The 26964-nt window shown below is 38.4% G+C and overlaps 1 protein-coding gene across 9 annotated transcripts in view; it reads left to right on the top strand.

Moving 5' to 3' along the window:
- Positions 1-26964, top strand: part of TPK1 (thiamin pyrophosphokinase 1) — a 386269-nt gene that overhangs the window by 90089 nt on the left and 269216 nt on the right. The gene's annotated exons all lie outside the window — the stretch shown is intronic.

Raw genomic sequence — 26964 nt, 5'->3', positions numbered from 1 at the left:
CTGTTCTGTTTATACACGTGCTTTCCAAGCAGTGGACCTCTAAGGACAGAATTATAATATAGCACCACTCTGCTGCTGCTGCTGCTAAGTCGCTTCAGGCATGTCCGACTCTGTGTGACCCCATAGACGGCAGCCCACCAGGCTCCCCCATCCCTGGGATTCTCCAGGCAAGAACACTGGAGTGGGTTGCCATTTCCTTCTCCAATGCATGAAAGTGAAAAGTGAAAGTGAAGTCGCTCTGTCGTGCCCGACTCTTAGTGACTCTACTGTATATTATAACTATTATGTGGATGTTTATCCTAAGTACTTACAAGTGTTTGTTCAAGTGTAAATGTTTTTGGCTCCAGTGACAGCAAAAAACCTCCACAAGCCTCACTCATTCCAGCATTCAGTAATTAGATTTCTTCAGGATGACTGGAAGATAAAAGAAGAAGACAGTTACCAGTATATTAGAATTTCTAGGGGTGCAGAAAAATATAGTTAAAAATGGAATATTTTTACTGAAATAAACTTCTATGAAGTTTCATGTAAGAAATAGGCTTTATTAACTCTTTTACATTAATCTTTGATTTTTATAGAATTAACTCAAGAAAGTAGTATTAAATAGCATTTGCCATTTTGAACCTCTGTTCTTTAATGAAGTCTTGTTTTTTTTTTTTTCCTAAGGGATACTTTTGCTATGTTTTCACTGTAAGTTTTAGATCAAATTAGATAAACAGAAATCTTGATTCATGATATATTGTAGCATATTGTTGATTTTCTTTTACCAGCCCAGACTAGTGTTCTCCTTGTTGAGGTTGTGTGTCTTAGAATGCAAATCTGTTAGGTTAATCAGCTCACATCTGGACAAAGGTAGTTGTGATACTAGAGGGAATAAATTATTATGTAGTTAATTTTGTAGAAAGAATTTTTCATGTTCAATATGCTCAGGATGAAAACTCTTGGTGTTACAAATTTAGCCAACTTTAAATTAGCTAACTTAAAATTTCACATTGTAGTTTTACTAACATTGCCCTAAAAGTAAACTTATTAACTTATCTTTCATAGCACTTACTGCTTACTAACCTGTAATTAGGTAGTTATTTGGGTATCTTAAAGCCAAAAGGTCTTTTTTGTCACTTTATCTCTGTTGTCTAGTGCTGTGCGTGGCACATAATGGCTTAGTAATTACAGTGATTGAAAGAAAGAATCTAATATGGTTGATATTTCTCATAAAGACCAAAGCAGACTGACTAGGTACATCTTTTTTTACCTGAACTTATTGTATCATGTTTTATAATATTTTTAGGAGTGCATGTAAAACTGTGTTTTACAGCAAATGTTAGAAATTGATAAAATATTCATTGATAGGAGCTGTTAGAAACATTGGATAATGAAAACCACATACTCAACCTCATATTTTGGGGGTGGTTAATGGTCCTGTTTTGCACATAGTGTGATATGATGTAGATTTTTGAGCTGACTGAAGTTCTTCATTTCATTAGGTTTTCTGCAGTGAGTTTCATTTGAAAATGTCTCAGGCCTGACATTCACCAGATAATCAGTTCAGTTCAGTCGCTCAGTTGTGTCCAACTCTTTGTGACCCCATGAACTGCAACACGCCAGGCCTCCCTGTCCATCACCAACTCCTGGAGCCTACCCAAACTCATGTCCATTGAGTGGGTGATGCCATCAAACCGTCTCATCCTCTGTTGTCCCTTTCTCCTCCAGCCCTCAGTCTTTCCCAGCATCAGGGTCTTTTCCAATGAGTCAGCTCTTTGCATCAGGTGGCCAAAGTATTGGAGTTTCAGCTTCAACTTCAGTCCTTCCAATGAACACCCAGGACCGGTTGGACCTCCTTGCAGTCCAATGGACTCTCAAGAGTTTTCTCCAGCACCACAGTTCAAAAGCATCAATTCTTTGGTGCTCAGCTTTCTTTATAGTCCAACTCTCACATCCATACATGACTACTGGAAAAACCATAGCCTTGACTAGACGGACCTTTGTTGGCAAACTAATGTCTCTGCTTTTGAATATGCTATCTAAGTTGGTCATAACTTTCCTTCCAAGGAGTAAGCGTCTTTTAATTTCATGGCTGCAATAACCATCTGCAGTGATTTTGGAGCCCCAAAATATAAAGTCAGCCACTGTTTCCAGTGTTTCCCCATCTATTTGCCATGAAGTGATGGGACCAGATGCTATGATCTTAGTTTTCTGAATGTTGAGCTTTAAGCCAACTTTTTCACTCTCCTCTTTCACTTTCATCAAGAGGTTCTTTAGTTCTTCTTCACTTTCTGCCATAAGGGTGGTGTCATCTGCATATCTGAGGTTATTGATATTTCTCCCAGCAATCTTGATTCCAGCTTGTGCTTCTTCCAGCCCAGCATTTCTCATGATGTACTCTGCATGTAAGTTAAATAAGCAGGGTGACAGTATGCAGCCTTGACGAACTCCTTTTCCTATTTGGAACCAGTCTGTTGTTCCATGTCCAGTTCTAACTGTTGCTTCCTGACCTGCATATAGGTTTCTCAAGAGGCAGGTCAGGTGGTCTGGTATTCCCATCTCTTGAAGAATTTCCCACAGTTTATTTTGATCCACACAGTCAAAGGCTTTGGCATATACAATAAAGCAGAAATAGATGTTTTTCTGGAACTCTCTTGCTTTTTCATTGATCCAGCAGATGTTGGCAATTTGCTCTCTGGTTCCTCTGCCTTTTCTAAAACCAGCTTGAACATCTGAAATTTCATGGTTCACATATTGCTGAAGCCTGGCTTGGAGAATTTTGAGCATTACTTTACTAGCGTGTGAGATGAGTGCAATTGTGTGGTAGTTTGAGCATTCTTTGGCATTTACTTTCTTAGGGATTGGAACGAAAACCGACCTTTTCCAGTCCTGTGGCCACTGCTGAGTTTTCCAAATTTGCTGACATATTGAGTTCAGAACTTTCACAGCATCATCTTTTAAGATTTGAAATAACTCAACTGGAATTCTATCACCTCCACTGGCTTTGTTCATAGTGATGCTTTCTAAGGCCCACTTGACTAATCATTTGATTTGCATTAAAAAATGAACACTTGGTCAGTACACGTATATGAAGGGAAGTAAAGGTATCTAAAGTGTACTGTGTGCTGAAATGGTTAGATAATTCTCATTTCCCAAATAACTTTTCTTTAGGTTATTGAAATGCTAAATTCTTTCATGTATGCCTTTAGGATAATTCTTCATCATTTTGGAGGCATGAACCATTATAAAAAGCAACTCTCTTAACAAAGACTAAGAAATAGGTTTTTTGTGACTCTCGTAACAGAGGCTGTGGGCTTGTGTTTGTGTTGCTGTTCTTCTAAGAAATGGCAATGAAATAGGGAAACTCTGAGCTTGAGCTGATTTTCACAAGAGTGTCCCATAGAAAAGCAGCATCAGTGGTTTGGGGGAAGAGAGACAGAATTGTGTCTTAAGATTTCATTTCAGCAAGTAAGTCATGGCTGGAGGCTGCCCTGCTGTTTCTCTTGAGCTAATTTATGCCTGCAGCATTTTCTGTAACTTCTGTGAATGTTAAGATTTGGCAAGAGCAGAAATTAAGTGGTGAGAGCTGACCACAAAACCAAAACACACGAAAATTTGAAGGCTACTGCATAGCATAAGTCTCTTATATAAATAAGTCTATATTTTACCTTTAATGTATATGTGAAAGGCTTCTGTTGAGTAGGTATTTCTTGAGATTCCCTTCAAAGGAAAGACTACTTTGAAGATGTTAGTTCACATGTTATAAAATCTAGTTTAAATGACTTAAAGAAGGGCTTCAAGGGAGATTAAAATTATAAAAGTTTTTGAGTGTGTTTTCACTCTACTACATCATGAAGTTTTAAGGACTTTTTGGTCACACTTCTTAGAATATATCCCTACTTGTCTAACATTATGTACTCTGGATTTAATCTGGGGACATAAAATAAATATTTGATAGGTAGGTAGATAAGTAAAACGAGAGTCTAGTTAGTATCTCACAAAATGTTCTGTGGCAATCAGAGATTATTGGCCTTTGTGACTATCGCTGTTAGATTTCTTAACCTCCCTCCCTCCCTCCCTTGCTCTCTCTCTCTTTTTTTTTTTTCCCCCTTGAGCCAGGCTTTCTCTTCCAGTAAATGTCTTTTTCACCCTGAAATATATGGTAAGTGAAAGAAATAGAGATGTCTGTGTTTGAATGGCTCTGGTTATTTCTTGTTGTGGGTCATTGTTTTTCATCTCAGGGTCACCAAGCTTACTGGGTCCTCACAGATAGTAGGAGACGTCTCTTGAGTTACATGAAATTGAAATACAAAAAAAAAGAAATAAGAAACCCACAGACATTCATTTACGTGGGATACGGTTGCATAAATTGATCATATATCAGGTTTCTAGGAGTTTGACGTCCTGAATGCATCCTCATTTTTAACGTGAATTCCTGGCCTCAAACTGCCTCTTGCATTTGATCCGCAGAACAGTGGTGACCATATTAATCAGATTATGAATCGATGATCAGGTTATGTCAATGCCATTATGTTTAATCTTTGGTCTTAGAGCTTTTTCCTCTAATAAGGAATTACTTTCCTTTGCTGGATGTCTGTTTCTCTTATTCCTCTGGAAACCAACCTTAAGATCACATGAGGATATGGGCAACATACTCTGTTCTTGGATGAGGCTTAAGTCGTAAGATATTTTGACAGATCCAGTGGCTTTTTCAGGTTAAAGGGAGGCACATGTGACATTTCATGAACTGAAAAACAAGCAAGGTCTTTGGTTTTGTAGTATCATTTTTTCCCCTCTGTTCTGTTTGTAATGGACCTATTGAGGCCCTTCTGTGCCAGGCATGGGGCTCGAAGCTGGGGGTGGGACTCTGGGCTCTGGGCTTTGGTTGGAATGGAGAGCTGGTGGGCAGGAAAGGTGCAGGTGGGACTCGGGGCTCTCAGTTGTGGTTGGAACTTCCCTGGTGGGGTGGGAAGATGGGGTTGTGGAGGCGTAAGGTTGCAGCCTGTTCTTGATGACAGCATCTTCATCAAGAGCCACAAGGCCTCAGAAGGAGCGTGCTGTATCCCTGCTTCTCAAAAGCTGTGAACCTGTTGTAGCATTTGATTAATTGCATCTGCTTGGCTCATGTCTGTATGCTTGTCTTTCTTTAAAGAAAAACACTTTAGCTGAATAAATACTTTTTAACAGAATCATGACTTGCCCCACTAATCCTACGGATTTTGTGCTGGTGATCAGTATTGCCGTCAGGCTGAAGTTTGAAGTGCCGTGATCTGCTATAAAGAGCCTTGTTGTCCTGACCCTTTCTTTTGTAAATTATGCACCCCAGGACTCTTTTCTCCTGATGACTTGAAGTGAAGCTCAGCCAAAGTTAACAGATTTACAGCATGTGAAGTTTTCTTTTTCCTCTCCTTTTCTACCACTATCTCTCTATTCCATGGGACTTTTCTTCTTTCACTTCTGGTGTCCATTTTGTTTATTTTCATTAAGAGAAATTGGATACTTGTAATTTTTATATGTAGATATTGGTTGGTAGCTTTAAAATACTTGGTATATTAAAGAAATAGCTATTTCATTCCTATTGTATTTATTTGTATACATTATGTCTATTAGAAGGATTTCAAAGGAAACATTTTTGATAATCACCTTGAAAGTTCAGAATCACCTTAGGGTTATTCCTAAAGCTGACTCTGAAAGGGCTAGTCATAGTCCATCTTTTTGGGTTTCTTTTTTTGAGTGTGTTTCTAATATAGTTTTTCCTCTGTCCTCATCTGCTGCTGCTACCCCATCCTATGTATTTAATGACTGATATAATTGAACTGCCTTTTTTTGTTGTTGCCTGAAATAGATTTTTATTATACTTATTCATCTTTCAACCTTTGACTCATCTTTAAAGGTCTAACTCAAATGCCACCTCCTGTGTATAAAAGCTTCCTTACTTAGTGTGCCCAGGTAGAGATTTTCTCCCTAGTATTTGTCTTTTGCTTCTCTTACTTAGAAGTATCACCTGATCCCTCCTTGAGGCTCAGCTTCTTAAAGAAGGATACGGAATGCTTAACAGAGGTGTTTTCCTCCTGGTTCTGGTGAGACTAGCCTGGGAGCAGCCATTGTAGGTCATCCTAGCAATTGCTGAAGGTCAGGGTCTGTCTTTGGTACTTTCTAGATGCTGGAAATCCTTTTGCCCTGCTGTGAACCAGTTAGTGGGCAGCAGGTGTATGCACACACACACACTCTTCCCCTGCGGCCAAGATTCCTCGCGTTTCTCAGACTAGGTTGGGTCCCTTTTCTACTTCTGCTGAACTGGAGCTCTGTTGACCAATTTCTTTTTTCCTCTGCTCTAAGACTCCCAAATGCTTACTTTGTATTTCCTGGTGTAACCAATCAGAACTGCTGTTTTCATTAGTCTCACCTTTTTTCCTCATAGCTCAAGTGCAAAGAATATATTCCTTTTTTCCTCTTTCATTTTATGTCTTTGACAGTTGAAGTGGTAACAAATGTGTCATTGGAATATATCCTCTTTGTCCATTAAGGTATTATGGTAAGGTATATCGTTTATTATAGAGAAGAGTATAAAATTATGCAATTAAGCAACACCCTTATCTTCTGACTTTAATTTCTAAAGAGATTTACTGTATATTTTTATTGCAGTGCTTGTAATGCTCCTTTCTTAATTTCTTTGTGAGAATGGTAGATTAACCTTATTTTTGAGAAAATACATGCCTCAGTTTTACCCTAGATTTTCATCTTTAATTATAGAAATATATGTGCTTTTTAAAGATTTAAAATATCACTTTTTATAATGAGACAGTGACAGTCCCCATTAGCTATTTAATATTTCCTTCATTATTTGTTTTATACTTGCATTTTTTCTTTTTCATTATTGCCCATGAAATGATTTTTATGTGTATTTTAACCATCAGTTAAGGTTGTAGATGGAATGCTGTGACTAAATAGGAAAATGCCCCTAAAATAGAGGTTGCCAGGCCATGTGACTCTGTACCCTCTATGGCAGCTAGTGTAGAGGTTTTGACTGCCCGTTTTACTGTGTTTTTTATGCCATGTAGATCTGTGTCCTAACTGGTATGTTGGTGTTTAATGTAACTAGAAAATGGCTTCAAGTTAGTATGGCTACTTATATTTTAGTAAATATAAATATATATATATATATATATATATATATATACACATTATATAAACATACATTTTTTAAACTCATTCATTCATTTACTTACATTTGCTCCATGTTAGTTTACAGGGACACACACACACTTACACACAGACTTTTCTGCTGATGTTAAGTCCAGTGAACTAAGCCTGATGTGTGATTAGTTACAAGACTGTAAGCAAGTTGTTAACAGTCATCCTTGCTAGGGAAGCTCAGCAGGGCCTTTGTGGCGCTGTGTCCTCACTGAAACAGGGTAAAAGTAAAACACAAACAAAAACCTCCAAAGGATTCTAGAATTCTATCTCTGCATTAAGCAGACAATTGAATGCTGCTAGTTAAAAATAAAGCATCACCTTTGGGTCAGCTATCCCAAAGTGAATTCAACATTTTGCATTTCTTAAAGTTGATGGTGTCCAACTCTTGAGAAGGTATCCTGTCATTTTCCCCGTCAGAGTGCTCAGGTCTTAGGTGGCCTTCCCTGAAATGCAGACATCATGTTCACAGCACTTCCCAGAAATTTGTTACAGAGATGTAAAGTTTTCTCCATTCACTTGTAACACAGAGCTTATTCAGTTAGTTTGAAGGTCTTCTAAAAGAGTAGTCTTTGGAGAAGCAGTCGGAGAAACATGGTGTGAATCACTTCCTTTTCCCCACGTTGTAAATTGTTATCTTACCCGTAAGAATCTGGAAACATATATTTTTACCCTGTCCTGCTTTAAAGTTTGATCTCTAAATCCTGTGATGTGTTAGATAAATATTAACGTTCCTATGTGTGTTAATTTTTTGTCCCGCTTTGCTTAGTGGCTTCTCCCTTGTAATAGTTTCTTCGAAGGCAAGCTGTGTCTGAAATTTTATTTTCAGAGAGAGTGCATGCATGCTCAGTTATGTCTGACTCTTTCGAAAACCCATGGACTGTAGCCCACCAGGGTCTTGTGTCCATGGGATTTTCTAGGCAAGAATTACTGAAGGGGGTAGCCATTCCCTTTTCTAGGGCATCTTCCTGACCCAGGGATCAAACCTGCATGTCTTGCATCTCCTGCATTGGCAGGCGGATTCCTTACCACTGCACCTGGGAAGATCATGCTATTTAATTGAATATAAGTCAGTTAAGGCAGGAGGAGAAGAGGACGACAGAGGATGGGATGGTTGGATGGAATCACCGACTCAATGGACATGAGTTTGAGTAAACTCTGGGAGTTGGTGATGGAAAGGGAGGCCTGGAGTGCTGCAGTCCATGGGCTCCCAAAGAGTCGGACACGACTGAGCAACTGAACTGAAAGTCAGTTAAAGAACATTACCACTGGCTAATATTTGTGTACAATTACAGAGTAAAACTAAGATGAACTTTTTTGGAGTCCTGGTCTTTGGAGGAAGCTGAGCCTCTCTGAGTATTTGCTTTCCCAGTAATAGCTGCTCAGAGTCTCGGAAAGAAGCTGCCATTGGGAAACAGAAAAGCTAGTAAGAGAGGATGACCTCTTTCCTCCTTCACTCAGAAGTTTGGTTGCGAGGAAATCTGATCTGTATCCTTCTGTATCTGAATTTACTGGCAGTGTTCAGAACAAACTGAATGGGGCATCATAGGGGAAATCATAGGGCAAAACACTTGTTTAAGCTAGTAGGGGAGTAGCTTATTTGTTGTTGTTCAGTTGCTAAGTCGTGTCCGACGCTTTGGGACCCCATGGACTACAGCATGCCAGGCTTCCCTGTCTTTCATTTTCTCTTAGGGTTTGCTCAAATTCATCTCCATTGAGTTGGTGATGATATCTACCATCTCATTCTCTGCCGTCCCCTTCTTTTGCCTTCAACCTTTCCCAGCATCAGGATCTTCTCTAATGAGTTGCTTCTTTGCATCAGGTGGCCAAAGTATTGGACTTTCAGTATCAGTCCTTTGAGTGAATATTCAGGGTTGATTTCCTTTAGGATTGACTGGTTTCATCTCCTTGTTGTCCAAGGCATCTCAGGAGTCTTCTCCAGCTCCTCAGTTCAAAAGCATCAGTTCTTCAGCGCTCAGTGGAGGAAATGGTTTATAATTTTGAATGTATTCAATAGAACTGAACAGTGTGCAGTGTTAGATACCTATAATAGCAGGATCTCTGTGGAAGTGAAATAGTGATACCCTTTAATAAGACATCCTTGCCATCTCAATCATTATCATAAATTTGGTTTTTAAGGGATTTGCTGGTTATGACTACCTGGATAGGTAGAATATCGTGTGCATTTTTGTCATTTAATTGCATCCAAGCAAAGATCCAGCTGATACCTTAGCTGGAAAAATGCTAGGCTTTAGGGTATCTGAATTTTCATTCAGATGATCCAGGAAGCATCTGTTCTACTGATGAGCAGATTAGTCATTAGACTCAAGAATCCTCTAACGGTGAGGCTTAGCACAGTTTATTGAACTACCAAATTGACACTATTTGTGTCATTTTCTGTTCTTAGTGGTTCACAGAACTTATGCTTTGAGCACATTTAAGTGAACATTGAGCCAAAGATCTGATGAGCAATTTGCATACTTGGTTCTGGTCCATTAAGCAAAACAGTTATGTACAAGCTGTAGTCCCTGTAAATAAGGCTGGCAGGAAAGATCTGTCCCACTCATACAGTAACATTTGAGGACTACAAAAAAGTCATTTAAATAGATGCCATTTTAATACATTAGTAATACAGAACAAAATGCGTGTAGTCTTGATTTGAGGCTGGAAATATAATTTATGACTCTCATCCCAAGGTGATGGCCCATCGCTGTTGAATTAGATCTTTCATTATTTTGAGTGTTATAAATGTCAGATATTGAGGACCTCAGTGTTATTTTCTTAGGATCCACTCTCAGATCATCGTGTTGCGTGATGTTTTGTTTCAGTAACTACATTATCATAGGCCACTGAAGAAACTGATACCAAAACCTGAAGTACTTCATAGATGTAAAGCATTTATAGTTCTCGTCCTAATTTTATGGTACTTTGTATGAACTGTTGTGTATGTGCATGCGTGCTCATTTGCTCAATTTGTGTTGGACTCTTTGCGACCCCATGGACTATAGCCCAACAAGCTCCTCTGCCCATGGAGTTTTCCGGTCAAGAATGCTGGAGTAGGTTGCTATTTCCTCCAGGTTATCTTCCCCACTGAGATATTGAACTTGTATCTCTTGTGTTTCCTGCATTGGCAGGTGGATTCTTTACCCTGCACCACCTGGGAAGCCCATGAACTGTTGTACTTGTTATTTAAAAAAGAAAAGTAGTTTTAAAATACCAAGTTTTCACAGTATAGCATTTTCTAATATGTTTACTGAGAGTAAAAAAAATCCAGTATTTCCTTTTTTAATTCATATCTTTTCCCATTGTTGGTGTCAAAAAATAATAAAGGCTGCTGATGATTATTTCCTCCCCAGTAAGTCATGAATGTGCTTCCCTGATAGCTCAGTTGGTAAAGAATCTGCCTGCAATACAGGAAACCCCGGTTTGATTGCTGAGTTGGGAAGATCTGCTGGAGAAGGGATAGGCTACCCACTCCAGTATTGTTGGGCTTCCTTTGTGGCTCAGCTGGTAAAGAATCTCCTGATAATGTGGGAAACCTGGGTTTGATTCCTGGGTTGGGAAGATCCCCTGGATGAAGGGAAAGGCTACTCACTCCATTATTCTGGCCTGGAGAATTCCGTGGACTATATAGTCCATGGGGTCGCAAAGAGTCAGACATGACTGTGCAATTTTCACTTTCAAGTCATAAATGTATGACTGTAAGAATTAGCATTATAAAATATTTTATTTAAAATTCTTACACCCTTTAGTTAGAATTTATCTATCCTATACATTTGTTGCTGTTGTTCAGTTGCTAAGTCATGTCCGACTCTTTGCGACCCCATGGACTGCAGCGTGCCAGGCTTCCCTGTCCCTCACTATCTCCTGGAGTTTGCCCAAGTTCATGTTCATTGAATCAGTGATGCTATCCAACCATCTCATCCTCTGTCACCCTTTTCCTAAATATATATATATATATGTTGTAAATGTGTGAAGCACATTCCAAAGTAATAGAAGTTAATGGAAAATAATAGACTTTTCCGGAATATTTTTGAAATTCTACTCCTGCCCTTAAGTTAAAATTGTTGTGTAATTTTGTTACAAAGATCAAAGTGTCAAAAAATGGCCCCTCCCCTCCTGTGTTACATCATTACCTTTAATAATAGGAGGGTATTTCAACTTGTTCAGTGGCATGATATGTCTTTGGGATGTTTCTAGGAGTCTAAGAGGGAGATGGTACAGGATAGATTCAATGCAATGTGTATTTTCAATTGTCAGCAACTTTTGATTATGTTAAAAAAAAGCACAGATTGGTAATACTATGTTTAAAACATACTTATCATTACCAGCCTGTATCATTCATTTGACAAATAGTAATTCGATGTGTAATTTATCATTGGTTACAAATCCAAGCCCGTCCTTCTGGTTTATGATTATTTTATATATCTTATTTACAGTGATCAGCCCTTTTCCTGGGGTTTCACTGGCAGTTTAATCATGATTCACAGCATTGTGCATCCTTTGTGTTCAACAGCATATAGAACACTACAGGAATAAGAAGACAGGCATTATCTTTTTACTGGCCAGAAATAAGCAGGGTTTGTCATCTGAGAGGAAGAAAAGATTAATATAAGCTGAAATTTGCAGGAGTATGGTTGTGAATGTCCATAGAAAGCAAATTTAGGGATCTTAAGGTATAAATATGCTAGCTTAAGCTTATAGTTTATGTTAAATAGTTTAACATAATAGACTTATTCGTGTATGGCTTATCCATGTCCATATGCTGAAATTCATGGGATTCTCTGTTGCTTTATGTAGGCAGGACTGTTAGTTTGGTTTTCTTCTATCATTTTTTAAAAATCTCAATTAGTACTGAATGAAAGACATCTTTGAGAAAATATACTTTAATTTGTAGCATTCAGTAGGCCTTTAAGGACTATCTTGAAAAACTCTGGTTAAATAAAATGCCATCTCTTGTTGGAATGAGATAGAGTTATTGTCATAATGGAACACTGTTTCTGGTTTTTATCGAACATTTTTAGCAGAGGCATCAATTATAACTTCCATTCCACTTGTGCCTTTTTATAACTGGTCTTACATAACAAAGCAAAAAATAATGTTTATATTACAAATTAGTCTAACACTTATTTTTTCTAATGATAATGGAATTATAAGCATGCTTTAATAGCCTCTTAATATTTTCTTGAAGAGGTGAACTGTTGATCTTCTCAAAGTAAAAACACAAATCGAGATATATTTGCTTTCTGGGTTTTAAAGAAGTGATGTTCTTTTTCACCAAAGGAGAAAAATAAATAGAAAGCATATATAATTTTTTTTCTTTGTAAACAGAAAGCAATCTTTCCACACTTAACAACATTAAAAGCTGTGTGCACATTACTCTACATATGTTTAGTTAAATCTGGAATCAGTTCAGTTGCTCAGCCATGTCTGACTGCGACCCCATGGACTGCAGCACATCAGGCTTCCCTGTCCTTCACCAACTCCCAGATCCTACTCAAACTCATGTCCATCGAGTTGGTGATGCCATCCAACCATTTTATCCTCTGTCCTCCCGCCTTCAATGTTTCCCAGCATCACGGTCTTATCCAATGAGTCAGTTCTTTGCATTAGGTGGCTGAAGTATTGGCATTTCAGCTTTAGCATCAGTCCTTCCAATGAATATTAGTATATAATAATAGCATTAGTCCTTCCAATGATTTCCTTTAGGATGGACTGGCTGGATCTTCTTGGAGGCCAAGGGACTCTCAAGAGTCTTCTCCAACACCACAGTTCAAAAGCATCAATTCTTCAGCGCTCAGCTTTCTTTATAGTTCAACTCTCAAATCCATACATGACTACTGGAAAAACCATAGCTTTGACTAGATGGATTTTTGTTGGCAAAGTAATGTTTCTACTTTTTAATATGCTGTCTAGGTTGATCATAGCTTTTCTTCCAAGGAGCAAGTGTCTTAATTTCATGGCTGCAGTCACCATCTGCAGTGATTTTGGAGCCCCCAAAATAAGGTCTGACACTGTTTCCCTTGTTTCCCCATCTGTTTGCCATGAAGTGATGGGACCAGATGCCATGATCTTAGTTTTCTGAATGTTGAGTTTTAAGCCAACTTTTTCACTCTCCTCTTTTACTTTCATCAAGAGGCTCATTAGTTCTTTGCCTTCTGCCATAAGGGTGGTGTCATCTACATATCTGAGGTTATTGATAATTCTCCCGTCAATCTTGACTCCCGCTTGTGCTTCATCCAATTCAGCATTTCTCTTGATGTACTCTGCATCTAAGTTAAATAAGCAGGGTGACAATATACAGTACTCCTTTCCAAATTTGGAACCAGTCTGTTGTTCCATGTCCAATTCTAGCTGTTGCTTCTTGACCTTTATACAGATTTTTGAGGAGGCAAGTCAGTTGGTCTGGTATTCCCATCTCTTTCAGAATTTTCCACAGTTTGTGGTGATTCACATAGTCAAAGGCTTTGGCATAGTCAGTCAAGCAGAAGTAGATGTTTTTCTGAGCTCTCTTGCTTTTTCAATGATCCAGTGGGTGTTGTGGAGAAGGTGATGGCAACCCATTCCAGTACTCTTGCCTGGAAAATCCCATGGATGGAGGAGCCTGGTAGGCTGCAGTTCTTGGGGTTGCTAAGAGTTGGACACGACTGAGCGACTTGACTTTCAGTCTTCACTTTCATGCATTGGAGAAGGAAATGGCAACCCACTCCAGTGTTCTTGCCTGGAGAATCCCAGGGATGGGAGAGCCTGATGGGCTGTCGTCTATGGGGTTTCAGAGTCGGATACGACTGAAGCGACTTAGCAGCAGCAGCAGCAGCGGTGGATGTTGACAATTTGATCCCTGGTTCCTCTGCCTTTTCTAAATCCAGCTTGAACATCTGGAAGTTCACGGTTGACGTACTTTTGAAGCCTGGCTTGGAGAATTTTGAGCATTACTTTGCTAGTGTGTGAGATGAGTGCAGTTGTGCAGTAGGTTGAATGTTCTTTGACATTGCCTTTCTTTGCGATTGAAGTGAAAGCTGACCTTTTCCAGTCCTGTGTGGCCACTGCTGAGTTTTCCAAATTTGCTGGCATATTGAGTACAGCACTTTCACAGCATCATCTTTTAGGATTTGAATTAGCTCAACTGGAATTCCATCACTTCCACTAGCTTTGTTTGTAGTGATGCTTCCTCAGGCCCGCTTGACTTCACATTCCAGGATGTCTGGCTTTAGGTGAGTGATCACACCATCATGGTTATCTGGGTCATGAAGATATGTTTTGTATAGTTCTTCTGTGTATTCTTGCCACCTCTTCTTAATATCTTCTGCTTTTCTTAGGTCCATACCATTTCTGTCCTTTATTGAGCCCATCTTTGCATGAAATGTTCCCTTTATACCTCTGATTTTCTTGAAGAAATCTCTATAATCTTTCCCATTCTGTTGTTTTTCTCTATTTATTTGCATTGATCCCTGAGGTATAGAAATGGTTTGGAGGTTCTGCCTGTAGGAAATTATTTTTATATTGTGTCGGTGACATTTCTTACCTTCCTGTAAGCATGTACCTATGAACTGATATAACCAAGTAGCTTAGATGGTAAAGAATCTGCCCACAGTGTGGGAGACCTGAGTTCGATCCTTGGGTTGGAAGATCCCCTGGAGTAGGAAATGGCAATCCACTTCACTATTCTTTCCTGGAGAATTCTGTGGACAAGGAGTCTGGCGGGCTGCAGTTCATGGGGTCACAAAGAGTTGGACACCACTGAGCAATTAACACTTTCACTTTCATATAGACTCCTGAGACCTTTCACATCTTTATTGTTCATTCAGTTTAACCAAAAATTGAGAATGAGATGTGAGTGTGGATGTTTTATTCTTTATTAGGCACAATTGACATTCAGGTTTCAGGAAGGAAAACTGAGCTATGCAGTCTCTTATTTGAACAGTTGTAGGTATAGTGAGTTTCGATTCATTCACTGTATATCTCCTCAAACTGAAAATTTTTTCTGCTAGCCTGACTTTTACAAGTTACAAACCATAAATGTCAGGTTTCCAATCAGTATGAAAATAACTTGGTAGAGAGTTACCCATTTTCCTTTATTCTCTCTCTGCACTGTGAGACTAATGAGACTTTTTATTTTGAATGTTGACCTTGGTACTTGGAGATCTTTTGACACTGAAACAGATTTCAGTTATATTTACTATTTGGTGCTCATTGTGTCAGGAACATTCACTTATTATTTTATACGTGGATTTTTAATCCTTGTTGGGCACTTGTTGGAACAAACTGGAAGTGGATATTTCGATTGCATTTCAACTTTAGAGTCAATGTAGAGTTTACTTCTGCCTACCAGTGAGCATTCCGTTTCCCTTTTTAACATTTTTATATTGTGATGCTGTTGGTGGTGGTGTCTTCCTGTTTTTTTTTTTTTTTTAAGTTTTCAACACTTAACTAATAATACTATCACCTGCCTTTTATATTCAGTTTGGAATCAAAATTAAAACACAATTTATTTATTGTGATACATGGATAGTGTCACTTTCATGAAACTAAATAACATCTTGCTGCTGCTGCTGCTGCTAAGTCGCTTCAGTCGTGTCCGACTCTGTGCGACCCCATAGATGGCAGCCCACCAGGCTTCCCGTCCCTGGGATTCTCCAGGCAAGAACACTACTTCTAGTAAAATTTGTTAGTAGTGAATTGAACTTTTTTTTTCTTTCAGTTTTATGGATGATACCAGCATAGTTCTGAAACTTATTTTAAGGCAAACAGTAAATATGTCAACAAAATAAACGAGGAGAAATTAGAGATAAATAGAAGGTTATTCACAGCCATGGAATGGAAAAATTGTAAAATAGAGTGAACTTAGAAATATATATAGAAGAACATTTATGCTGAACTTTCTGTTATTACCTGTACTCTTTTTTGTTTCTTATAGTTATCAAAAGAGCCTTAAGATGACATCTAATTGATGTTGGGTTCATAAAACTAAGAGGTTATTATACTTGATTGATTAATTGGTTGCTGTCATTATCTTTATTTCATTTTTTTTTAATTTAATTTTATTTTTAAACTTTACAATATTGTATTGGTTTTGGCAAATATCGAAATGAATCCGCCACAGGTATACATGTGTTCCCCATCCTGAACCCTCCTCCCTCCTCCCTCCCCATACCATCCCTCTGGGTCGTCCCAGTGCACCAGCCCCAAGCATCCAGTATCGTGCATTGAACCTGGACTGGCGACTCGTTCCATATATGATATTATATGTATTTCAATGCCATTCTCCCAAATCATCCCACCCTCTCCCTTTCCCACAGAGTCCAAAAGACTGTTCTATACATCAGTGTCTCTTTTGCTGTCTCGTATACAGGGTTATTATTACCATCTTTCTAAATTTCATATATATGTGTTAGTATACTGTATTGGTGTTTTTCTTTCTGGCTTACTTCACTCTGTATAATGGGCTCCAGTTTCATCCACCTCATTAGAACTGATTCAAATGTATTCTTTGTGTATAGGTACCACAGCTTTCTTATCCATTCATCTGTTGATGGACATCTAGGTTGCTTCCATGTCCTGGCTATTATAAACAGTGCTGCGATGAACATTGGGGTACACGTGTCTCTTTCCCTTCTGGTTTCCTCAGTATGTATGCCCAGCAGTGGGATTGATGGATCATAAGGCAGTTCTATTTCCAGTTTCTTAAGGAATCTCCACATTGTTCTCCATAGTGGGTGTACTAGTTTGCATTCCCACCAACAGTGTAAGAGGGTTCCCTTTTCTCCACACCCTCTCCAGCATTTATTGCTTGTAGACTTTTGGATCGCAGCCATTCTGACTGGCGTGAAATGGTACCTCATAGTGGTTTTGATTTGCATTTCTCTGATAATGAGTGATGTTGAGCATCTTTTCATGTGTTTGTTAGCCATCTGTATGTCTTCTTTGGAGAAATGTCTATTTAGTTCTTTGGCCCATTTTTTGATTGGGTCATTTATTTTTCTGGAGTTGAGCTGTAGGAGTTGCTTGTATATTTTTGAGATTAGTTGTTTGTCAGTTGCTTCATTTGCTATTATTTTCTCCCATTATCTTTATTTCATTTGACCTTTTCAAATACTATATTTTCAGCTTCAGTATTGTAAATAAAAGTGAGAAGAAACATTTTTCCCAAACAAGCTAATGGATGTTTACCACTTACTTTCATCTTCTTATAACATCAGTAAACAGGCATGTTTTTGTTTCTCATTAACTTATGAAATTCTGACCAGCTTCTTCAAATCTGCATGATCCTCATCTTTTTTTTTTTTTTTTTTTTTAAATTTTACTCCCCTTCTTATTTGGAATGATTAAGATCTTATTTTGGCACCTTAGATGACATAATAAATGATGATGGTGCTTTTAACTTTTTAAACTATTAGAAACTTTCTTAAACTAATAACTGTTATGTTAATACTACTGAAGGAAATTAAAGAATTGGAAAACACATTTTTACTCGAGTATTTAGAAAGTAAGTTCACTAGTATTGTGAAGGGAAAAATACAAATGTTTCTCAATATGCATATGCCAGCAACAACCAAAGCAAAAAATCCTACATCTGCAGAGTCAGAGAACGTTTTCCAATGTCAAAACTTCATTTCTCTTTATTAGGGAAATAGGATGTTTCCTGAACAGACTTTATAAGGCTGAATGGGCCACTGTTCCTTTGAGCTTTTGGAGATAAGCATTGTATAGTATAGTAGTAAATAAAGTGAGAAGACCTTTAATGAGATTTAAATTCATTAGCACAGCAGGAACAGCAATCATAAGAAACAATCACGTTTTTTAAAAAAACTAAATTGAAGTATAGTTATTTATACTGTTGCGTTAGTTTCATATGTAGAGCAAAGTGATTCAGTTATACATTTATATCTATTTTCAGGTTCTTTTCCATGTAGGTTATTGCAAAATACTAAGTATTGTTCCTTGTGCTATACAGTAGGTCCTTTTTGGTTTTCTAGTTTATAGTAGTGTGTATATGTTAATAAAGAATCAGGTTTTAAGCTCAGTTGGTAAAGAATCTGTCTACAATGCAGGAGACCTGGGTTTGATCCCTAGGTTGGGAAGATCCCCTTGGAGAAGGAAATGACAACGCACTCCAGTATTTTTTTCTGGAAAATCCCATGGACAGAGAAGCCTGGCAGGCTGCAGTCCACCGGGTTGTAGGAGTTGGACACCGCTTAGCCACTAAAACACACAATGTCAGAAATGGAGACTGTGTTTCTTCCTTCAGTTTTTCTTGGCTTCCAACTCCTTTGTTACCTTCAATAAGTGTATAAGTAGGACTTGAAAAACAATATATTACCTCCTCCCTTTCTGCTCCCCAGCTTTGCTTTATAACTTCTTGGAGAACCACAGTAGGTACTTTTAATCAAGCAGCATGGATGTTTTTATGGGGAATTATATTTAATAGAATTCTTTTAGTTTTCACCATTCAATATTGGATTAATATTTGTTTTCTAATTGCTAACTGATGTCAACTCTGTTATTCGTGGCCAGAAATATGCTCTCCACCAGATAGCTCTATATATGTCTCTCAAGTACTTAGCACATTAGAAACCACCTCATCTTTCTCTTAAATTCAGAACTTTTGAGGACTTAACATCCTTTATTATTCACTAAGGTTCACTCTTTGAAGCCTTAACCCTATACTCTTTTTTCAACTTTAAAAATATGACTATTGTTTTTTTCTTTACAGTGTTTCCATATACTGATTAATTCTTTTTCCTGCCAATTAATGTCATTTCATTTCAGTTCAGTCACTCAGTCATGAACGACTCTTTGCAACCCCATGGACCCCAGCATGCCAGGGTTCCCAGTCCATCACCAACTCCTGGAGCTTGCTCAAACTCATGTCCATTTAGTCGATGATGCCATCCAACCATCTCTTCATCTCTTGACCGCTTCTTCTCCTGCCTTCAATCTTTTCTAGCATGAGGGTCTTTTCTGAGTCAGTTCTTCACATCAGGTGGCCAAGGTATTGGAACTTCAGCTTCAGCAGTTAATCTCTTTGAGGTACTAATCCTGTCCTTGTCAGTTGGAGTAGTTCTCAGAATTATCTGCCTCCCTCTGATCATTTTCTCTCCATATCCTATGTATCCTGTTTATTATTTTAAAAAATTGTATTGAAGTACAATTACTGTATATTATATAGGTTACAAGTGCACAGTAGTGACCCACAGCCTTTTAACGGTTATACTACATTTATAGTTATTGTAAAATATATCCCCCTTGTGGACAAGGTATCCTTGTAGCTTATTAATAGTTTGTGCCTCTTAATTCCCCACTCCTCTACTGCTCCTCCTCTTGATTCATTTAGGCAGGTCATTTCGGTAGGTCCCTAAGCTTTGAAGGTGTCACCACCACCTGCACAATCAAATTTTGATTGCTTAGGCTTCTGGGCTTTTATAGTTAACACTTTTTACCATCCTTGCTCATATATGTCATCTTCTCAAGTAAACTCCTAACCGTTGAGGTCTTCAGCTTCTGCCTCTCCTTTCGGGGCTTAGCACCACACCTTGCATCACCTTGAATAGCATTTCTGTTACTCAACCCTCTGCCTACCTGCTCGCCTTTCTTCCTGTCAGCCTGCCAGTCTGTGCCAATTTGTTTACTGTTATTTCATGCCCTGCATTTCCCACTTGAGGAAATTAGTCTGTCAGCTAGCTAGTTCACCTGACCTCCTCATTTTTTGGTAGACACCAGTTTCTGTTTTTTTCAACTTCCAAGATATCCACAACCAGTTTTTTTTCAGAGAACATTATTATGTTGTCTTCTGAGTCTTTGCTTACATGAGAGCTCTGTATATTGTATGCCAAGGAAAATCACCTTGTAGAGTATACAGTATTTCAAATTTAAAATGGAAAACACATGAAGTCTTCATTTTGTATACTTTTTATTTTTGATTATCTTCCCTGCTGTGAAAGTGTTAAGTTAATATTATTTCTGTTAGTAAAGTTGTCACAGAACTCTTGCTTTTTACATTTAAACTTACTCCAAATGCTGTTTGGACAGTTCAGACATGTTTCTTCCAGGTGGTAGTGGTCCGTCATGTCTCTGTAGAGTATACAGTATCTTTCCTAATCTAGTAAAACTTCCCCAGTATAAACCATGTTTTTCATTTGTTAATACCCAGCATCTTAATAAAAATTACCCTTAGCATTAAAGAGTGAATTCAAAGCTGATGTTTTCAGGAGATACTTAACAAAAATAGTGAAACATTTTGTTTTAAAGGACCCTTCCAGGAAAGGGAGATGATAACCCACAGAATGGGAAGAAATATTTGCCAATCACATGTTTGAGAAGAGACATGTGTATAGGATATATCAGGAACGCTTACAACTCAATAAGAAGATACATGACCCAATTGAAAAATGTGCAGAGGATCCAAATAGACACTTTTCTGGTGAAGATAGACACATGGCCAACATGTACGTGGGAAGATGCACCGTATCATTAGCCAGCAGGGAAATGCAAATAAAAAAACAATGAGGTACCTCCTTGTACTCAACAAGATTGCTGGAATCAGAGAGATAAAGGGTGAGTGAGTGTGTGAAATACTCAGGGCTCCCGTATGCTTTTGGTGGAAATGTAAGATGGTGCAGGGACTTTAGAAGACAATCAGTCACTCCATTAAGGGCTTACCTATGGAGTTGCCATTTGACCCTGCATTCCACTCAGAGTTATATTCCCAAGAGAAATGAAAACATATGTCCACATAAAACTTGTGCATGAATGTTCATAGCACGTTTACGTAAAATAACCACAAGGTGGAAATGGTCCAGAAGTCCATTAGTGGATGAATGGATAAACAAAGTTTGGTATGTCCATACAATAGAAAATTATTTGGGTCATAAAAAGGAATAAAATACTGAAACATTCTACAGCATGGATGAACCTTTAAAAGATTTGTCTAAATGACAGAATCTAGACATGAGATGCTGCACACATACAGTTCCATTCATATCAGATATCTATAACAGGTAAATCTACAGAGAATATATTAGTGGATAAGGAGTTAGGAGAGGGTTATTAAAAGGTATGGGGTTTCTTTTTAGAGTGATGGAAACATTCTAAAAATTAGAATTTTAGATGGATAAATAATCGCTGATGGTGATGGATAGTTATTCTATGGTGATGGATGATAGAATAGTCTCGGAATATTCTAAGACCATTGAATTCTTTAATATTTAATTTTATGGTATGGAAATTATATCTAAGTTGTTACAAAAATAATAGATATTAAGGTACATTTAGTGTCTTCTAATCCGCTGGATCATGGAAAAAGCAAGAGAGTCCCAGAAAAACATCTATTTCTGCTTTATTGACTATGGCAAAGCCTTTGACTGTGTGGATCACAATCAACTGTGGAAAATTCTGAAAGAGATGGGAATACCAGACCACCTGATCTGCCTCTTGAGAAATCTGTATGCAGGTCAGGAAGTAACAGTTAGAACTGGACATGGAACAACAGACTGGTTCCAAATAGGAAAAGGAGGACGTCAAGGCTGTATATTGTCACCCTGCTTATTTAACTTATATGCAGAGTACATCATGAGAAATGCTGGGCTGGAAGAAGCACAAGCTGGAATCAAGATTGCCGGGAGAAATATCAATAACCTCAGATATGCAGATGACACCACCCTTATGGCAGAAAGTGAACAGGAACTCAAAAGCCTCTTGATGAAAGTGAAAGAGGAGAGTGAAAAAGTTGGCTTAAAGCTCAACATTCAGAAAACGAAGATCATAGCATCTGGTCCCATCACTTCATGGCAAATAGATTGGTAAACAGTGGAAACAGTGTCAGACTTTATTTTTTTGGGCTCCAAAATCACTGCAGATGGTGACTTCAGACATGAAATTAAAAGACCCTTACTCCTTGGAAGAAAAGTTATGACTAACCTAGATAGCATATTGAAAAGCAGAGACATTACTTTGCCAGCAAAGGTCCATCTAGTCAAGGCTATGGTTTTTCCAGTGGTCATGTATGGATGTGAGAGTTGGACTGTCAAGGAAGCTGAGCATCGAAGAATTGATGCTTTTGAACTGTTGTGTTGGAGAGGACTCTTGAGAGTCCCTTGTACTGCAAGGAGATCCAACCAGTCCATTGTGAAGGAGATCAGCCCTGGGATTTCTTTGGAAGGAATGAGGCTAAAGCTGAAACTCCAGTACTTTGGCCACCTCATGCGAAGAGTTGACTCATTGGAAAAGACTCTGATGGTGGGAGGGATTGGGGGCAGGAGGAGAAGGGGACGACAGAGGATGAGATTGCTGGATGGCATCACTGACTTGATGGACATGAGTCTGAGTGATCTCTGGGAGTTGGTGATGGACAGGGAGGCCTGTCGTTCTGCGATTCATGGGGTCGCAAAGAGTTGGACATGACTGAGCGACTGAACTGAACTGAATCTTTATTATCCTAATAATTTCTAATATTTGTCTTGATTAGCGTGTTCACTTTTCCTGTGAACTTTAATTTATAGCAGAATTTGTCTGACACTCTGTGTTTAATTTTGCATGTATTCATGCAGTAGTTTGGGCTGATGGTCCTCAAATCAAAGTCTGTGTCAGAATGACCTAGAAGACCCCAACCATAACATTTTTGATTCAGTAGATCTGGACAGGGCTGAAGAATTTGCCCTTCTGACAGTTTTGAACAAGAATGCCTCTGATCGGGTTTGAGAACTAGTTCTTTAGGTCTTAAAACAGTTTTATTTATTTATTTATTTTTAGCACATTTATTAGCTTCTGAGTGAATGGCCTTAGTAGATGTTAGTTTTAGCTGAACTGTGGTGTTGGAGAAGACTCTTGAGAATCCCTTGCACTGCAAAAAGATCCAACCAGACAGTCCTAAAGGAAATCAGTCCTGAATATTCATTGGAAGGACTGATGCTGAAGCTGAAACTCCAGTACTTTGGCCACCTGATGCAAAGAGCTGACTCATTTGAAAAGACTCTGATGCTGGGAAAGATTGAAGGCAGGAGGAGAAGGGGATGACAGAGGATGAGATGGTTGGATGGCATCACCGACTCGATGGACATGAGTTTGAGCAAGCCCTGGCTGTTGGTGAAGGATGGGGAGGCCTGGCGTGCTGCAGTTATGGGGTTGCAGGGAGTCGGACATGACTGAGGGACTCAGCTGAACTGAATCTCTCTCATTGTGCTGTTCTCACACCACATCTCTCTTATCAGCGGGAACATAGCTTTATAGTATTACATTTGGTTTCCCTTTGTGACCACGTCTTGCCTCTTGTCTGTATAATGGCCTTGATGTTTGAGTGTAAGACTGTTTTTACTATCCAACTTTTTATCTTGATTTTCTTTAATATTTGTAGCTACAATTTTCTTTGCACATCTACTTCAAGCAGTTCAGAAACTTTGTTAATGCTACACAAAACGAAATATTTTGAACAGAAAAAAGCAAAGCTAATTTCTTTACAAAGTAATACACTTTACAAAGCTCGAAACAAATGTCAGTTACTTCTTTTGCTACACTGTTGTTCTGAGTCCTTATTTTAATTCCTAGATGAAAGTGTGACTTTGTTTTAATTAGAACACTCCTGTTTGAAATATTTTTACTAGGTAAGCTTTATGTGGAAGATTGTAACAAGCATTCTTCATTAGCATTAGATTCTTAATGAAGGAAACAGCTTTTCTGAGGAAATGTATTTTCTTGATTTAAAATGAGCAACAAAACATTTTCTGAAAGGGAAATTTTCTCGGAATTCTGTCGCCATTAAATCCTTAAGCCTCTTGTCCAGTGTTCGGAGTTAGTGATGGTTTGAAATGCTTATTAAATTAGTAAGTGAAATGGGAACCCGGCAGATTGCTGGGATCACAGAGATGATGAGTCGAGACCCTTTCCTGGAAGGGCTTTACCATCTGGTGTATGTGTGCTAATCAATTAGCGTCTGAGGTTTACCGATGCTGGGTACAGTGCTTGATGGGGCTCCGAGAGGCACACAGGGAAGACCCTGCCCCTGAGATGAAACCCTGTACCAGCAGTAACCGCCTTCTGCACGCAGTGTTCCTTGCATTGGTAGCTGTGCATGCCATTGGAATTCAAACAAGGACTTTGGAGACTGAACTGGAGATCTTGGTTGCGGGTGTGCACGTACACCAGGAGTTCACTGAAAACTGCCGCAGGCAAAAATGCCATCTCTGATAACAAATTGCAGGGAGATCAAAAGTGATTGTTTCAAAAAGGAAAAAGGAAACAGGACGTAGAATTCTTTGTTTTCTGAGCAGGTATGGAAGGGAGCAGCTTACGTGTATCAGATGGAGGAACGTCCTGATGCGTGTTGACCCGTTTAGTGTCCCTCTCTTGCCGCCTGTAGGGTTAGAGGGCGTTCTTTATGGGGCTTTGGCTGGTACCATAGAGTTTGGGGACCTTTTGGAAGAGCAGAAAACCCTAGAAGCCCGAAAACAGGCAGCTGGTTAGAATGTTTCACAGTGCTGGAATAAGTAATGAATCAGGATTAAGCATTCCACTTCATGAAAAAAGGTAGAAATATAATGAAAAAAATGTTATGTTATAATGAAAATTATAGTAGTATATAGAATATTAGAAGCAACTTAGTATCTTGGGCTTATCTGCTGCATCTGAATTAACATTCAGAGGAACAACATCAGGTTATAATTTCCCAAAGCTCTATTTCTAATATCTGTTCTGACTCAGAGATTTGCCTTGTTTTTCCTTTATGTAATGGTAACAGCAATATAAGGAATGCTGTGTACCACAGGTGGGCATATCTGCTAAAATGTTTTCAATGTAACATAAAAATTCCCTTTGCATTATAGGTGTTATATGGATGCATATTAAATTACAGTTTGTCTTTTGGGATTATTTTATTTCACTGAAATTAATCATGCTTGGGCTTTCTGACTTTTAGTTCATGGAAGTATTCCTCCTTGATTTATTCAGATTTTTAAGTTGAGACAATATGTTTGCTAAAGTGAATTAGTCAGGAATTTATAGATATGTACATAATATGTATTTGTATTTTTTTTTACTGTATTCCAAAAATATTCTTCTAAGGAATCTTGAATCAGCTTAAATTTCACCAACTTTTCAACACTGCTGATTAGAGATGTATAAAATGTTTTTCTTATTCATAAATGACTGTGTAAGAATACTGGACTCTTCAATTGTGTGTGGAAGTGTTTCCAAATGTATAGAAGACTTAAATGTAAGAACTAGAAATAATGTTTAGAGGCAGTCTTTTATAATATATTAATGTAGAATTAAGGAAAGTTCATTTCAACAAGGATTGGAAACATGGAGGTTTGAACAGTAGGCAGGTTTGATTATATTAAAAAATCAGTAAATTTTCTGTATCAGAAAATATTAAATTGTTAAAAGAAAATCTACAGATTTGGAAAAACAACAGGTTTGGAATAGTAAGGGTAAAAACATGATAGATAAAAGGTTTCATTTATAATATAAGAAGAAGTCTTGTTTATTGTTGTTCAGTCACTCACTCGTGTCCAACTCATTGCTACGCCATGGACTGTGTAGCATGTCAGGCTTCTCTGTCTTTCACCATCTCCCAGAGCTTGCTCAAATTCATGTCATTAATTCAGCATGCTGCAGTCGATGGGGTTGCAAAGAGTCAGACACTTCGGAGGGACTAAACTGACTGACTGATATGCATTACCATGTGTGACGTAGATAGCTCCTGGCAAGTTGCTGTATAGCACAGCGAGTTCAGCCTGGTGCTCCGTGACAACCTAGAGGTGTGGGATAGGCGTGGGGTGAGAGGAAGGCTCGAAAGGGAGGGGATGATGCTTTTGAACAGTGGTGCTGGAAAAGACTCTTGAGAGTCCCTTGCAAGGAGATCCAACCAGTCCATCCTAAAGGAGATCAGTCCTGGGTGTTCATTGGAAGGACTGATGTTGAAGCTGAAACTCCAATACTTTGGCCACCTGATGTGAAGAGCTGACTTATTTGAAAAGACCATGATGATGGGAAAGATTGAGGGCAGGAGGAGAAGGGGATGACAGAGGATAAGATGGTTGGATGGTATCACTGACTCAATGGACATGAGTTTGGGTGGGCTCCGGGAGTTGGTGATGGACAGGGAGGCCTGGCATGATGCGGTTCATGGGGTCACAAAGAGTCAGACATGACTGAGCGAATGAACTGAACTGAACTGATGGCTGATTCACCTTGATGTATTGGCATAAGCCAACACTACATTGTAAAGCAGTTATCCTCCAACTGAAAATAAAATAGTTAAAAAAAAAATTGAAATACTCGTTTTCACAAAAGCATTCATGATATGAACAAATTTGTATGTAAATTTTGAGACATTTATATACATTGTAATATGTAGGTATTTAAACATTTTTAAAAGTTGAGAACAGTATGAAAAAGAGAGCTGATATATGTGCAAAGAGATTAAACATAGACATCTCCTTTGGCTAGAAGTTTTGGTCAATGATATGTTGAAAAATATCTATTTGACAACTACAAAAAGATTTTCTCTAGTATTTTTTCCCTTTAAGATGAGTAAACCCTTTTATATATATTTACAACTCTGCATCTCCAGTATGTTTAGAAAAAGATAACGCACTCAAAGTTGGTTTGTATAGAAATTACTCAATTATTAATTCAGTGAAGGAATGGGTAATGAAAATACATGTGTGTGGTATAGATTAGGTTCTGCATATAATGGAACACTAGATGAGCTAAGGTATGTAATTTGGCTGAGATGGTTCACAGGTTTCCAGGAGGAAGCAGAGGATATGTTCTAAAGCAGAAGGGCAGCATGGA

This window comes from Bubalus bubalis, chromosome 8, assembly GCF_019923935.1.
Source record: "Bubalus bubalis isolate 160015118507 breed Murrah chromosome 8, NDDB_SH_1, whole genome shotgun sequence".
Lineage (NCBI taxonomy): Eukaryota > Metazoa > Chordata > Mammalia > Artiodactyla > Bovidae > Bubalus > Bubalus bubalis.
Note: the sequence above shows the minus strand (reverse complement) of the source record. Positions and strands in the feature narration are given on the sequence as shown.